Source organism: Rhipicephalus sanguineus, chromosome 6 (assembly GCF_013339695.2).
Source record: "Rhipicephalus sanguineus isolate Rsan-2018 chromosome 6, BIME_Rsan_1.4, whole genome shotgun sequence".
NCBI lineage: Eukaryota > Metazoa > Arthropoda > Arachnida > Ixodida > Ixodidae > Rhipicephalus > Rhipicephalus sanguineus.
Genome location: NC_051181.1, coordinates 15,216,284 through 15,230,910, shown reverse-complemented (window position 1 = coordinate 15,230,910; position 14,627 = coordinate 15,216,284).

Below are 14,627 nucleotides of genomic sequence, written 5' to 3'. Positions count from 1 at the left end.
AGATGTTTTTCGAGTGAAACTCACTACCTTGGTTTTTGAAATATTTAGGGAGAGGTTATTGCTCCTGCACCATTCAGAAAAAGAACACAAATCAGATTGCAGCAAGCGACAATCGATAACTGAATGAATTTCCCTAAATATCTTTATGTCATCGGCATACAAAAGGAAAGAAGAATTCCGAATGACAGAAGAAACATCATTAACATAAATTAAAAAGAGGAGTGGGCCCAGTACCGGCCCTTGAGGAACCCCACTAGAGCTTTATACAAAGAGGACGTTTGGCCATTCACGGCAACGTAACATGATCTATCAAGAAGATAGCTATGGAGGAGATTCACAATTGAAGAATCACCATCAAAGTGTGCAAGTTTATCCGCAAGCAGCGAATGGCTGACAACATCAAAAGCTTTGCTAAGGTCTCAGTAAATAGCATCAACCTGTCCTCTCTGCGAAATAGGCGTGGAGACTTGCATCATGAAACTGGCAAAATTAGTGACAGTTGAGCGGCCAGCGAGATACCCATGCTGATTCACAATCAATGAATTTTTTACATCAAAAGACAATATTTTGTGAAGAGCAAGCTCAAAGATTTTGGATGCGGCACGAAGAAGGGAAATAGGGCGGTAGTTCGAGACGTCACTTTTACAGCCTGACTTAAAACTTGGAAAACACGAGCAGTTTTCCACATGCTAGGAAACGTTGAAGCATGCAGGCACTTATTAAATATGGTAGTCAATACTGGTACAAGTATACTGCCATAGGCTTTTAGTATGGCAGAGGGGATACCATCTGGGCCAGCTGAAAAGGATGGTTTCAAGCGCTTAATGCATTCTGAAATGGAATCTTCATCTAGCGACACAGCATCAGCATTGCCAACTGCCTTAACCTGTCGACCGTTACTAGCTACAGAGGCTGGAGACTTATAAACAGATGAAAAATGCATGGCAAAACAGTCAGCGACGGCTTGAACTTCTACTCCATTTGGGTCCAGTATCCTGAAGGACTCGCCACTTTTGCTCGACCGTTTGCGCACATACTTCCAAAACTCAGCCGGCCTGTGAGACGCGCTTTTTTCTAAAAATGAAATATATAGACTGTGATCCCGTTTATAAAGGCGTTTACAAAGAGTACGAAAACGACAGAATTCTTCCTTCAAATGAGTTGATGGAGAACATTTATGCTTCCTGTGTGCACGATCTTTATGTTTCAGTGCACTTATAAGTTCTGATGAGAACCAGGAGGGGTATTTACAATGATGAGGTGTATACTACGGAATGAACTTGCGCATGGTGGTCAAGATAAACTCCGTAAACTGATCGACTTGATCATCAACATTGGGTTTGTCAGTTACCAGTGACCAATCTGTGGTGGACAAGTCATAGTACAAGCCAACGTAGTCACCTCGCTTGAAGGCAAATCCGGGCGTTTTGTCGATTTTTCTAGCAAAGCTTGGTTTTTCTGGTGAAATACAGAGTGTTAGTTTGAGTGGTGGGTGAAATTTGTCAGGACGAACAAGAGAGATGTGAGAGAGTGATACTTCGATAGGTTGATTATTAGAAATACACAGATCTAAGATGTTACCACATGAATTGGCAATACTATTGTGCTGCTGTAGGGAATTAAAAAGCGAGAAAATCTAACAATACGCTGCATTTGTTCTTTAAGAAATGATGATAATGAGAAAAATTAAGTGTGGTCCAGTCAATTCCAGGTGTGTTAAAATCGCCAAGTACAAGAAGTTTGTGCTTCTTATGTGAAATTACCTTTTCAATAGAAGAGACGATCTGATTAAAAGCAATTGGTGAAACGCTAGGCGATACATAGAAACATCCAATCAACAATTTTTCACAGTGCTCAAGACTAATTTCGATCCAAATTGATTCAGAAATTGTTTCTATGTCCTTGCGTCTAACAGTTCTTAGAGAACTGTCTATAGCCATCAATACACCACCGCCTTTTTGTTTAGTTGCACAGAAGTCCCGATCACTGCGGAAGGTGGTGTAGTTCGACGGAAGATAGTCACAGGAAGGAATTTCACTGCAGAGCCACGTTTCAGAAATCGCAATAAGGTCAAAAGAAGACGAAACAACATTAGCAAAGAATTCGCGCGTCTTAGTGCGAAGACCACGAGCGTTCTGATAAAATATATCCAAATTACACGGCACCGTTGCTTACGGGTGCGCACTCTGAGGGATGGAGCATGTCTTCGTGGAGAATCCCACGGAATGGTTTGAAAATGCAACCGCACGGCCATATTGACGGGTCATTCAGACGTTTCGATGTATCTTCGTCAACTGTAACGCAGAACGAGGAGTAAGAAGGATATTTTGTTTTGAGCCGCCGGCAGGAAATGGCAGAAAGGTCAACAGACTCAATGTGTTTCTTGAGGTCAGCAGATGTAGTGTCAGGGCTCAACTTGGACACAAATATAGCCCACTGCCGCTGGGGTCGTTGGGGGATTTGAGCCACTAACAAAGTGGACGAGTCCATGGCTCCAGTAGATACATGTGTTTTTCTTTTCGTTTCCTTTCTTGCACTCACTGTGACATTGGCCGAAGAGGTTTCCGTACGATCCACAATGTGGAGCTTCAAATCACGCTGAAAACCTGGTGGTGGGGTAAAAGGTGGGAGCGTTTCGGTGTTATGAGTCGTATCCGCGGTCGCGGGGGTGTCAAAGTTCACGGAAGACTTCGCCGTTGGAGACGTTGCTGACGTTGGAGACTTTGCAGCCGTTGGAGATTTTGCAGGACGTTCCCCTAGCTTGGGGGTGACGCAGCGTGTCAGCTCATCGCGCAGAAAACGAACCTCACCACGAAGGGAGGCGACGATACGGACCTGCTGCTCAGCCACTCGGGAATGTTCCTTTCGCAGGCGCTCATTATCCTCCCGCAGCTGTGAGACCTCGTCACTCAGGAACGAAATCCCTTCCAGCGCGTCGAGGAGCAGGCGGCGAAGGCCGGCTACCTCCTCGCCAAGGTCACCCGAAGGGGCAAGAGGTGGACCGGTTGGGGAACCACGTGGCGGCAGGGAACATGCCGCCGTCGCACATACCTCCGTCTCGTCGTTAGGCCTGTCACCATGCTGGGTGGAATCGCACAAATTGCACGGAAATGTACGCGATCCGGACTTCAAGAGCTGCAGTTGGTCATCCGGCCAAGTCACACACTTCGCGTGCACACGTTTTTCGCAGATTTCGCAGCGCAAAAACTGCTGCTTACCGAAAAAAGGGCACGAGCAGAGCACACACGCATCCCGGCTGGGCGCCATGCTGCGGGACTAATAATAATAATAATAATAATAATAATAATAATAATAATAATAATAATAATAATAAATAATAATAATAATAATAATAATAATAATAATAATAATAATAATAATAATAATAATAATAATAATAATGTACTAACGTACGCAGACACAACCGTAAACTATTTGTGCGGAAGCAGGCAAGAAAAATTACTGATTACAAACTACAAATTACAGATACTCAACAGGAGAAAGTACGAACACGGAAGAGGAAAAATGTCAACACAAAAATTCACCGACGGTTACGATACTGCCTAAGTTGAATCCTGAGCGCAGCTTCGTGTTGGGGCAACGCCCACTGTGTTTGATGTTCTGGGCATCTCTAGTTGCAGCGATGTAAAATTCGTTACATATTGCGACAGAAACTTCCAGCGCTAGAGTGCTGCGTACACCACTCTGCGCATTGCAGGCTTCGCGAACAAAGCGAAGCGCCGACAGCCCCGTTAAGACAAGCGAAGCCAGCCGCAGTGCACGTGCCAGCCCTGCATGCGCACGAGTTCCGACCGAGTTCGCGTGACGGAGGAAGAAAGCGAAGTTAGATACCTGTGGCTTATCATATGGAAAGACTTCGCATTCGCTCTCTTTTGTCCTCGTTGGCTCTATCCAACGGCGACGCCGCTCAACGCAGGAACGGGTTCCTAAGAGCTGCGTTTTAAAAATTAGCGTAGCTTGCACTGGAGGCGCAATGCGAAAGAGAGAGCTGGGCATCTAGGTAGTCCTGGCTGTTACAGTTCTGCCAATTTTCTTCTCTACTCTCCACCTTGCTTTCTGGTTTTGTCTTTGTCTTGCCTCTGCTTTAAATGCGAGGCATTTATTAGCAAACTTCTGCGACTTGCCGGGTGTACCGTATATACCATATATACCGCCGTATATATCCCGTATGTACCGCCATATATGCCGTACATTCATTGTATATCTCAGAGACTAAAGAAAGTAGGAATAGATACGCGTTAATGTTGTTTTCATGGCTGCCAGTAAGCTAGGTAAGATGTGTGCCGCTGTGCAGAGGATGAATGAGCGAGTAAAGACAAGAAGCGGACCGATATTTGTTTCGTAAAAAACACCAACAAATTCACTGATTGCCGTACAAGTGTGGTGTATAAGGTCCCTTTAGCTGCGGCCGCTTCTACGTTGGAGAGACAGGCCGCTGCATTAGCCAGAGATTATTGGAATATAAGAGATCCCTAACCGGATGCTCACCTTCTAATTTATCTTTACACTGTCGAGAGTATAAGTGCACGCCAAAATTCGATGAATGGGCAGTTTTGTACCGGCATAGGAATGAAGAAGCGCGTCTTGAAGGTTACAGCGTACAAAGACGGGGACAACAGAAGAAAGCACAAGACGAAGCGCCGAATTCGTCTTGTGCTTTCTTCTGTTGTCCCCGTCTTTGTGCGCTGTAACCTTCAAGATGCATTACCAACTAGCCCACCAAGCCATCCTTGTGAAGAAGCGCGCCTGATGATTGAGGCACGGCATATCGAGAATAGTGGTAGCGCATGCGTAAGCCAACCGTCGATTAACTTGCATAAAGATGAAATCAAATGCCTTAACAGTTATCTTTCACGTAGGCGGATTTCACGTAGGCATGCGTGGCAGATTGGTAGGTTCGCCTATTGCATGGGCATGCGCAGAGACGTTTTCGTGCCTTCTTTCGTTTACGCCGTTGTGCGTCTCTTCAGTTGTCAGTCAGCGTATGTGGTGTCCTGACTTCTTTCTTTTGTCCATGTTTGCAAGCCCTGTCTTTTTAGGATCTCTTTTTTTCTCTCTCTCTCTTTTTGATTGCCCCTCCTTCTTGTTCTTTCTCTCTTTTCTTCTCTCTCTTTCTCTCTCTGCTATGATTTACTCTCTGATCTCCTCCTCCTCACCCTCAGATCTCTGCACCTCACCCTCACTTCCCTTTCCTACCCTCTTGCTATACTATACTATACAAGACTTGCTATGCTCTGCTAGTGGGCCTGAATAGTGGAATGGTCAAGACTTCTCGCTCCCAGAACACGTGCGGCGATTTCTCCGGCGCGGCATACAATAACCTGATGGTGAGACAACGGGTACAGAGAAAGAAAGAAAGAGCGAGAGAGAGAATGATAGAAACAGAAAGAAACAGAAAAAATTGTTCATGAGGAAGGATTTGAATCCGCGTTCTTACGATTCAAACGCGAGCATCATAACGACTCGGTTATGCAGGCACGCTAACAGGGCGTAGCATAGCCTTCTATAGTATTGTCACAGGCTCGGTGACGTCGACGAAGGCAGCATTCGGCGTTTCCAAGATGAACCTCTTTATTTGGTCTAACTTGTGGCCGGAAAACGGAAAGTCACACTACAGCAATACACACTACACTGTACACCGATAGCGGCGAACAGAGCATCGGCCGTCGATAATCTGCAGAAAGGCGCGTCAGCATTTATACATGCGACAACGAATATTCAAGCCTTATCGCTGGTGGCCATGTTAGTTCCAGAATAGACTCAGCTGTTCGCGTTTCCGCGCTCAAGCCTAAGAGAAGATCCTAAAATAATCTGGAACATAGGCGCGTGCGCACGGTTCCCCTTCATGGGGGCCGAAGGTTTATCGAAGCGTCCCCCTCTCGCTCCCTATTATGTCAAAGTATGGGGCAGACTGCCCTCCCCCCCCCTCCCCCGCCCCTCTACCCGTGCGCACGCCTATGATCTGGAACGTTCCCAGACATTCTGGCGTGGATTGCGCTAGGCAGTAGTACACGTGTAAGGAAGCGGTAACATAAACATACAAAGAAAGGAGATCGTGTGGCAATAGTAAAGGGTTTTTAATTCCTGGACGTGTTACGCTTTATCCTGCATGTAAACTTTGAGGAAAAGAAATGTGTCCTGAACGCGGATCGCCCATGCAGAGCAGACATATTCGACAATTGCAAACATGCCGCGGCACCTCGCCAGTAGTAAGCGAGTAATCAGAGGATATATAGCCTATGTATGCCGAATGTAAGGACAAAAATACCCAGAAAGCTCAAATGTATACACGCTGAAAAAAATGATCAGAGAAGCAGCGGCTTACTTCTATAATTAGAAGTAGCTTTGTGCATTCAGCAGGGAACGTAAGTGGCGTACATTCAGTGGAAACCTGCTGAAGTGTCTAAGCCACCATCACAGTGGCTGCAAAAGAGGTGCAAGCCAGCTGTTCCAGCCTTCTTGTAATGAAAATTAGTTTACAAAAATGCCTCGGTAAGCAGGCTGGCTGCTCCTCTTGACTGGCATTAGTGTTGCCTGCGAAATGCCTGCCGCAGATTCTCGTGGTTTTTAAATGCGAAGCATTTCTTAGCGAACCTCAAGCACTTTGGCCGTTTCTATCTACGTATCTATCTATCTATCTATCTATCTATCTATCTATCTATCTATCTATCTATCTATCTATCTATCTATCTATCTATCTATCTATCTATCTATCTATCTAGCCGCCTACGTCCGGGCGCTCTCCAGGTCGTCTCCATAACTTGTAATATACCAAAATTGGCATAGCAGGGGATCAGTATATGACGAACACGATCCACTGGTCATGAAATGAATAACGCAAAATACCTTTCTCGTACGTCATGAAACCCTTTCTCTCAGTCACGTGTGGCACATACCCGCATACCAGAGTTCATGTTTTGTGGGTATGTGCCACAGGCGATACAGAGTCTCAACCAACACCGTAACCGCGAAAACACACACACTGACACGCAAGGAAAATGATCATAATAATAATTGTTGGGGTTTTATGTCCCAAAACCACGATATCATTATGAGACACGCCGTAGAGAAATGCTCCGGAAATTTTGACCTTCAGGTATTTTTAACGTGTACCGATATCACACAGTACACGGGCATCTACCATTTTGCCTCCATCGAAATTCGACCACCGCGGCCGGGATTGAACCCGCGACCTTCGGGTCAGCAGCCGAGCGCCGTAACCGCTACACCACCGCGGCGAACGCAAGGAAAGGGAGGAAGCTGAAGACAGAACAGCCCTGGAAGACGCTCAACTACCATCCACTCGTCCACGTGGTCCGAATCGTTGACCACGCGGATTACGCAAAAACCGGGATCAAAAACTTCCTAAATTAAATCTGCCGAGAGTACCAGGCCTCTCATCATTACCTGTGACTTCAACATTGATTTATCAAGACCCAACAACGCCTGCTCCTTATACTGCGTCAAAGACGGCTTGGATGTGGACAGGGAATCAAAAGGCCTCCCTGCCACGTCCAGGACAGGAGGCATCATAGATCATTTCATCGTAAGAGGCATCAAGGATTTCCACCAGCTGTACTATACCTCGCACTTCACTGCACTCAGACCCCTCGTAGCCGCGATCATGAACGGATCCTAATAACAAATCCGGTCCAGCTGCTGGGGCTCACTAATCACGGTGATGATGACCTTGTTCAAGAGCTGTCATGAACCCCTTCCACACATGCACACGGGTTTGTGCGTGCGTGCGTGCGTTCTCCGTCATAACGGACAAGTATAAGCATAACCGTAACAACTGCACTGTGACTGTAGCGTATGTGCAGTGCGCCTGCGGCTGCCACTCGGCAATGTACATATCTAGAGAAACTTTCCTGAACGAAGCTTAGTTGCGAGCAACGCCTGTCTTGCGCATCGGTGTTCCTTCTTTGTCTTGTTCGGATTCGCGCTATCCAGTATTGAATAATATAAGCACTACATATCAGCTTACCGCGTGTGGTGTTGGTAACACCCATGTTTCTGTTCGCATCGTTACACAACTGTAAACAACTGGTTATATAATACATATGCAACTCTTCAACTTATGAGTGTGCGTATACCACTTCCACATTCTCTATAGCGTCATTCCGTAACGTTTTGCTCAATGTGAAAAATTACGCCACAGTCATCACCCCGTGCATGCTTCGCATAACATCGATTCCCAAGGTACGTGGGATCTGCCGAATTTTTTTGTTTTTCCTTTTTTTTTGCGGCTCTACATTGTTCTGTGAAGGTTGCGGACCCATAATAAGAACCATAAGGGAAAAATATTAACGCGGTTGTTGATCGGTGAGACAACACACAGCGTTTTAGAGGCCATGCGGTGATGGAGAATTGCATCGAAACCAGGGTGTCGGAACGAAATGTTTTTCGTTTCGGTTTTAGTTTCGTTCCACCACAAAAAGTTCCGTTCCGTTTCTGTTCCGAAACGAAAGAAAGAACGTTCCGTTATGGTTCGTAACGGTTTTTTAAGCAAAAATTTGAAGTTAAGGTAATCATAAAAAAACATTGGATTTGGGATATAGTCACTTGCCCTCCTCTTAATTAAGAAAGTAGGATAGGAGTAAAACACGTTCTTTCCACGTTCTTCAAAGGAGTGGAAGTAACTGTACCCCGAATTCCTGCCAACTAGCACAAACCAGTTCTGTATGCGCTTCATAGTCATAGTATTTATTTTCTCATAAGTCAATTACGATTTTTTTTAGCGGGCTCAATGCTTTGTGTCAAGGGAGTGAGCACGATCTCAAAAGCAGCACGTGATCGAGTGCACTCTCTGTACGAGACCACTGACATAAAAAAATCGTCAAGCCTGCGCGGAACACGTAGCACAGTCACATCGCAAGCAGGAAGAGCGGCCTTTCTAGAGCCCGTTCTATATTCTCTTGGGGAAACTAATACAAGTACGCATGCATGGTATCCACTACGCCATAAATCATCATAATTTTTCTGAAGTAGCAAAGCACCCACTATGCCATTTTAGATGCGAAGTATCTTAAGGCGGAGCTCAATCCGGTGGTGGTGGTGGTGGTGGTGGTGTGCGGCGTGACCACCCTTACTGCGCATGCGCATACCCTCTCCACACACCTCCTCTCCACTCACCCTCTCCCCTCTCCACGTTCCCTCTCCACTTTCCCTCTCCCCTTCCCCTCTCCACTTTCCCCCTCCCCTCCCCCTCTCCCCTCCCCTTTCCACTCTTCCTCTGAAACGCGGGCTAGACATGCCGACATTCTCTCCTGCGCAACGCCGCGATGAGCTCGAGCGCATGCGCGTCCCCTCCGCTTCTCTCTCCTCTCCCACGCTGCCCCCCTCTCGCCCGCCTGTCGACCGCGTTCCCCGCTCGCCATGTGAGAATTAACGGCCAGGCTAGATGGAAGATACGACGCGCGTAGCGTCCCTCTTCGCGTTCCACGACGCGAGGTCGGTAGCATGCCCAACGAACGCCAACGGAACGCGATCTTGCAAGTGCTCCGGCTTCGCATCGCCTCATGGTCCCCTTTAGCGGGAGATGGTGTAATTTTTCCTCATTCTTCGGAGAATCGTGGTACCTGCTACAGACATTATGTGCACTTTGTGCTGTGGCTAATGACGATGAAGAATTATGGCTGAGCCCTTTGTAATGGGTTGAAATCATTCAACGACTGACTCCTTCAGCAATTCGCATTGTGTGACGCTAGGTTGCTATTTTACTCTTCTGCCTCGCACAGCTAGGCAGAGGAGTATTTTTGCGAAGAAGTTACAAGCACCAGCGTGACACTGCGGTTGAATACTCGACTGCCACGCACAGCTAGGCGCGAGTTAAAATCCCATCCGATCCTCGAAATTTCTTTCTCATTTCATTTTTTATTTCATGCGATAGCGGTTACGGACACCGGCGGCGGCGGAAAACTATGGCGCCCAAATTGGCTGTTGTGATCACATAACAGCTTTCGCTGTAACAAACTTCAGTGCCGAGAATGCCCTCTCTACGCTGGCCTGCGTGACAGGCGCGCAAAAGTCCACTTGCGTTAATATAAACAGCTCTGGTTGCCACCGTATTTGTTTTTCGCACAATTTTAAAATATCTTTGCTTTGGATTTCCTGCCTGAGGTACGCGCTAATACTGTACCCTGAGATATGCATCATTGCTCACGTTGCATGACCTCAGTTGTTCCGGATTTCAGTTTTCTCGTGAACCGAAAAACGATTGAAAAAATTTCGGTTTCACTCCAGAACTAAATAATAGATAACGTTTCGGTTACGTTTTCGTTCCGGTCAAAAATATCGTTTTTTCCGTTTTTCGTTTTTGGTTTTCGCTCCGTTCCGACAGCCTGATCGAAACTATGGCTGATCTGACACAATGCTCCAAGTCCTGAACAGCGGAACCTGCAATGACAACCTCAGTCGAACACAAAAAAAAAGAATTCTTATTTGTCGCAACGCACAACTTGAATGCAACGTTGACGTCTCTTCTTCTCCGAACGAGCTTTCGAGATGCGGCAAAGCTTTGTTTAAGGTGGATCATTGTAAATTTTGTAGAAGCACAGAGCGCAAGAAGTCACGCTTCTCCATCACGAGACCGGTCAATGATCACGGAAACATCTTGGGTTAGCAAAAAAATGACCAAAAAGCAAGCAAGCAGCGGCGAAGATTGCTGGAGGCCGGTGCGCCCGAAGCTACAATCATCACAGCGACGCGTGCGCCGCCGCTAGAGGCGCTCTCGTCAACGGAGAGTTGACGAGAGCGCCTTGGGTTTTAGGGACAACAATGGAAAGCTGAACACGTCCGCGATAGAAATAAGTAAGAGCCGGTTAGAGTATTGGTGGCAGAAAAGTAGAGATAAAGTACAAAAATAAATAATGGGGAAAAATAAGGTCATTATGCCCTAAGAGGCAGAGAGATGGACCGTGAATTTATAATTTTTAGGTATAATAACATAGATTTAATCAATGGAGATAAGGTATTAGGCCAACATGAAACAAGGAAGGTTTTTTTTTTTCTTTTTTTTTACTTCTTCTTCGAGCCTGGTGGCAGACATGTCACCGCCCCGTTATAAAGGGGACGCTCATAGCATCCATCCATCCATCCATCCATCCATCCATCCATCCATCCATCCATCCATCCATCCAGTTAGGTGGACGACTGTATACAGCTTTTGAGGGAGATATACCGAGAAAATACAGTTTGCATAGAATGGGAAGGAATAGGTGGCAAAGAGACCGTTGATATTAGCAAGGGGCTGACACAGGGATGTCCTTTGTCTCCGGTGTTATTCATGCTGTAGATGGTGAGCACGGAAAAAGCGCCAGAAGGTGGCAACATTGGTTTCAATCTGTCACAGAAACACGGCGGCGTGATGATTGAGCAGAAGCTTCCACGTTTATTTTATGCGGACGATATCGTCTTACTTGCGGACAGTCGAGATGATATGCAGCAGCTGGCGGATACATGCGGAAGGGAAGGTGAAGCTCTTCGACTAGGATTTAGTGTAACCAAGTGTAGATTGATAGTATTCAATGATCCCTGTGATCAGGCGGTGTCAATACAAGGCCAAGAAATACCGAGGGTGAGCAAATACAAGTAGGAGTGTGCTTAACTGGGCTGGTTGGTACATGATTAAGGCGAGAGCAAACAGCGCTAAACACGGGACGGAGAAGAAGAACGCTTGTGAAGAAGTGCTTGTGTCTGTCGTTCTTCTCCTCCGTCCCGTGTTTAGCGCTGTTTGCTCTCGCCTTAAATACAAGTACCTCGGAGTATGGGTAAATGAGAGTGATAGATACATGGAGGCACAGGAAAAAGCCTCGGCAGCAAAAGGAAAGAGGATTGCTGATATAATGAAGCACATATTGTGGGGATACAAAAATCACAGCATATCCACAGGGTGAATGATGATGAGTGGGGCGAAGCTCCGGAGGGAATCATCGGTAAACCATGAAACTCTTCCGTGAAATTCGCCCAGTACATCATATAAAGAGTGTGAAACACCGTGTATATATTAAACATCGAACCTTTACTGTACTGTTGGTTTACGTGGTCCCTTCATTATCACCGCTTTGTGATCGGTGAACTGCAGGAAAAGTGTCCGCTCCCGAGCGAAAGAGAAAGCGCGCCAAGAGCGAGCGCTTGTCTGCCTCCATCCGGCGACTCCGAGCGAAAGAGAAAGTGCGCCAAGAGCGAGCGCCTTGTCTGCCTCCATCCGGTGACTCCGAGCGAAAGAGAAAGCGCGCCAAGAGCGGGCGCCTTGTCTGCCGCCATACTTTATGTATGTTCGTGCGTGTGTATGTATGTGTGCGTGTGAATATACGCAAGCAAAACTGAAAAATTTCGAGGGGGGGTTGAACCCCCCCCCCCTCTTGGCTACGCCCCCGGAGAAGGTGTTCCGTTATTTCTATAAAAGCGTGGGCACACAGTGGAGAAAATGAACTAGGAGGCTCACTAGTAAATATACCACTGGTGGTGCGAGCAATATGTCAACAAAGAGCGTTAAGCGAAAAGTCGGATAGGCGGAGAGGATTTACTGGACGCCAGCTATGGAGAAAAAACCGGCTCTGAGTAACTACCGAAAGGGCAAAAATGAGTAAGGAGGGAGGCATTTTACGATAATTCAAGGGGAAGCACTTTACTGTTTGAAGCGAGATCGGGTTGCCTTAGATGGCGTGAAGAAAGGTTCAGTAAACAAGAATAGTGCACATGCTGTGGGCAAGATAAGGAAACGACAGAGCATGTTCTGATTGAATGTGGAGACATCCACCCAGGTGTGCGTTCGGGCAGGAACCTACATGAAGCCTTAGGTTTTATGGAGAACTATGGAAAGCTGTACACACCCGCGATTGAAATAAGTAAGAGACGGTTAGTGTATTGGTGGCAGAAAATTAGAGAGAACGGACAGAAATAAATATTGGAAAAAAATAAGGACATTCTGCCGTATAGGGCAGAAAACTGGGCTAAGAATTTATGTTTTTTTCCAGTAGTAAGATAGCTTTAATTGAAATAGAGTCATTAGGCCAACATTAAATAAAGAAGGAAAAAAGGAAAAATATTTTTTGTCGAGCCTGGTAGCCCACTTGTCACCGCCCCGTAATAAAGGGGACGCTCATAGCATCCATCCATCCAGTTAGAAGCGCAGTCTGCCCATATACCTAACAACAACGCATAACACTCATATTTCGTCCGTACAGCACATTCAGAATCAGGTCATTCGCATTATTAGCAACAGTTCATTTTATTCTAATGCTACCCCACTCCTTCAGGCTAACTGTATTTTTACTGTGTCTGGCTTGTTTAATTTTCACTTAACCATAATGTTATATAAACTACTTAACAAACAGCTTGTGTTTGATTTAATCGATGCTAGCTTACTCACTAACACCAATAGCACTAGATTCGTACACAGTCACAACTTCCTTTTACCTGAACGTAACACCAACTATGGCAAAATGACGTCCGCCTTCGGGGTCATTAAATAGTGGAATAACCTGCCCTACACACTAAAATCATCATCTTTTCATGCGTTCAAACATGAATTTAAAAACTTCATCTTGCATAACTAGGTGACAATGATAATTATTTTTATGTAAACGGGCATGAAATGGGAAAGCTTTTGCAAACTTAGGATTTTGTCTTATGGCGTGATTATATCTACTTGTATAACTATTACTGTGTTCTTGTGTTGCATTCAGGATGCTTTTTTGTTTCTTTGTTGTTCTATTTTGTAAGTTCACTGTTCATTTAACTTGTGTTGTGTATTTTACTTGCTGTTATAATTGATACTTTTATTATTATTGTTAACCGAGGGTCCCACTGCAGTCGCTTGACTTTCGGGACCCTCGTCTGCATACCACTATCTACGAATTTTGTATTTTGAATGAATAAACTGAAAAAACTGAAACTGAAACTGAACTGAAACAAGTGTGACACGCGAGTGCATGGCTTAGAACCTTGTCTATGTTTACCACTGAGTCGCTAAAGCGCTGCATTCACACGATAGTAAAAACTCGGAGGACAGTTGAGCTTCGCCTTCAAAAGTACAACGCGACAGCGTAATCAGGCTGCGTGCGCATCGCTTTCACAATCGCTAGCTTGTTTGGCGTCTCGGTGCATGCCTCAACCGTGTCGCGAGCAAACGAACATCTGTGCGCGTAACATTGGCAGTTTCCCTCTATCCTAGAATGCCTACTCCAAGTACTGTAGCGCTGTGCCCACTGCGCCATGATTTTTCCTTTTGCGAATCAGCGAAGGGCCCACTACGCGTCCGTAAGGCAACACGCGAACCTACAAAGCTTCTCACTCTGTTGATGACTTTGTTGATTATCATTAAATATGTCTCAGCGCTTTGCAATGGGTGGGCCTTTATAACACCCTCTCGTTGCGCAGTCCACATGTTTTGATGCCTGGCACGATTCTACTCTTCTGCCGCGCAATAATACATACCCTATGGAGACTCTTCCCACCACATGACATTCATATGGTGTTTTTTTCCCCTAAGTTTCAAGCAATAGCGTTGCTCTGCGGTAGAACACCTGGTTGCCCCGCAGAAGGCCTGGCTTCGATTCTCACTTGAACCGAAGTTTTTGTAGTTTTTTATTTGCGTCTTT